This window comes from Pundamilia nyererei, unplaced genomic scaffold (assembly GCF_000239375.1).
Source record: "Pundamilia nyererei isolate P.nyererei 1_Seehausen unplaced genomic scaffold, PunNye1.0 scaffold00216, whole genome shotgun sequence".
Lineage (NCBI taxonomy): Eukaryota > Metazoa > Chordata > Actinopteri > Cichliformes > Cichlidae > Pundamilia > Pundamilia nyererei.
The window spans coordinates 518,470-521,433 of record NW_005187617.1 but is presented as its reverse complement, the minus strand read 5'-3'; positions in this window follow the sequence as shown (position 1 = coordinate 521,433).

The window sequence follows — 2,964 nt, the reverse complement described above, 5'->3', positions numbered from 1 at the left end:
TTTTTTTTTTTACCATTTCCTCCTGAGATCCCCATTCACCCACTCTGTGGAACATTTACCCCTGCAGTGGCACAACAAATGTCAACAAATATCCACACCTTGACCACCTGTCAGTATCTGGCTCAAGGGTAGCAAAGTTAGTGGGAGCAAAGTTAGGCCAGACTGCTTGCTGCCCTAATTTGGGCTTTGGGCTTTTCCAAACAGGCCTGATTATTACATATTTTGATGTATTTGAAAGATGTGGACAGATCACTCAGAAGTATTTTCTTCAACTTTCAATTTTTTTTTTTACAAAATTGAAGAAAGTGTTAATCCCACTGATAAAGTAAATCCAAAACAAAAAGGGCTTTACAACAAGATGACAGACTTTTGTTTTATTTTTATCTCAATATTGTTTTAGTTTACACGGAGGGCCGTGGGAGCTTTGCAGTTCGCATGTTTTTTGACAGTAAAGCTGACTTTGAATACAGTCAGACTAACCAAACAGCAGGAAGTAAAACTAACATGAAACGTGAAAAAAAAAATCAACTTTCAATTTTAAACAGGAAATAAACCAGAGAAGTAACACAGACTGAATACTGACACTTAGGCTACGTCTACACTAATCTGGATTCATTTGAAAATGGGCGTCTGAAAACGCTCGGCGTCCACTCTATCGTTTTCAATCGTTTCTGAACAGTTGTTCATCCACACTGAAAACGCCGTCTCAGTGTGGACAGAAGGCCAAAACGGAGGGGAAAAGATGCGCTTTTAAACGAAAATGTATTAGTGTGGACGTGGCCTCGATAAGATGCCCGAGTAGAGAACAGCGAAGTGCTGAGATATTTACACGAGAGGAACAGTCACAGATACATGAAAGAAACCTTGAACTCCTACTTACAGACATAAACCAGAACACAGGAACTTAAATGCATCAATAACCATAACATGAAAACAAAACTTAAGTCTCAGTGAGGTCCTAATAAATAAACTTTACTACTACAATCTACCAGAATAAAGATGAATCCAGAAACACACAAACAAATCAAACTCTTAAATGCAGAATAACAGTAAAACAAGAACACCAACACGTTTATTACTATAATGTACTCTATGAAAAAACCCAACACCAAACCACACATGAGCCCTGATCAACATTTAAAAGTCATTTTTACAGGTCGTGTTCTTCTTGGTTTGCTTTTCATCCCTGAGGAAGACCTCCCCGTCCGACTGCTTCCTCCAGCTCAGTCTGATGTCTCCTTTTACGCCCTTGTTCTTCAGCTTCTGTTTGAACTGAAACACACAAAAAGTGCTTTTCTGAATATCATTTAGACAAAACTCTTCACTAAGAGCTCGTTATGCTTACCGCTCTGCTTTGGAAGGATGCAGGATCACACATCTGTAACTGATTTAACCCTGTACATTGTTCCAGTGTTTGTGGACAGCTTATACGTTTCATGATTGGTAAATAAAGGCAGGCAGTATTCAGAAGACTACAGTTTGAGGTAATAGAGGTAATGAATTATTCAGTCAGGTGATGTCTGTTCCCTTATTATTCCATAACAAATTAAAACGATAAAACAAGTAATCATTCATTACTTTGAGTTACTTTTTACATTCATTACTTTGGGTAAGTAATGAATGTAAAAAGTAACTCTTTGAATAACATTTCTACCAGCTATTTTTGTGCAAACTGACTGAACCTTGAGCTCTATTAGTGCATTACTGTAATAATATTGTTTGCAGATTTATACACCTGATTTTAACCTGATGTCAGCAGATGTTTTATGTTGCCCTGGCTGATTTCCATCCTCGACACTGACAGTATTTGCTGTCTTTATACGAGACTGTGCACCACTCACACACAGTTCTTTATTTTAAATCCATCACAGTTCAGAAAAGTAACCTGTTTGTCTGCACTAACCTGCAGCCTTTAAATAACGTACATGTAAGCTCTGAATGAGCAGTCGTTCCCTTTAAAGTTAAGCTCGTTTCCTCTTCCTTCCTGTCTTTCTTATCTTTCTCCATCTCTGACTGAAGTTAGCTGCTTCTTTTCTCTCCCTGTGACATGCAGCAGCTGGACCTTTAGTTAGCAACACACTCTGAGACAAACAGCACACTAACAGGTTGTGTGTTTGCTGAGCTGATAGAAACAAATTACCCAACACTTGCTCCCTTTATTCTTGCTACTCTTTTGTAGGGCGAGCCAGAAGCACCACAACCGAAACTTGCAGACATCCGTTCTGGTGCGGTGTGAAAAAAACAAATCAGCAGCAACATCCGCTGGTGATTAATGAACAGAGAGGATTGCCTTTCATGTGTCACTGTTCAAACTCAAATCGGTTTGATGTGCGAAGGCTCACAGCGGCGTAACACATACATCAAATACATTTGTCTTTATTGAACAAAAGCAACCAACTGCTGGTCAGTGTTTATTCACACCTCCCCCAAAAAGCTCTCAGCATCAGGTGAAGATCAAACTGAGGGGCGGACAGCAGTAAAGAGGTGAGTGGGGCCAAAAAATGAGGCAGCTTCAAACTAATTACTTATGAACAGTGTTGGTCAAGTTACTTGAAAAAGTAATCATTCCCCAAAAAAGTAATCCTGTTACTTTACTGATAACTTATTTCCAAAATAGATCCTGTTTTTTTCACTGCGTTTTTTAATTTCCTGTTTGGCAGGAAGCTACATGGGTTCTGGACCTACAAATATAAAACTGGGAGTGCCCAGCTCCAAAAAACCAGAATTCAGCACGTAATGGACAAAACTTCACGCTTTTTCACTGTCATGTGAAAAAGGGTGCCTTAGGGTGTGTGGTGCTGACCAGTGTTGGTCAAGTTACTTGAAAAAAGTAATCAGTAACTAATTACTGATTACTTCCCCAAAAAGTAATCCTATTACTTTACTGATTACTTATTTTCAAAAGTAATTAATTACTTAGTTACTTTTTAAAAGCACGATTTACAACCTGAAGAGGTGATAAAG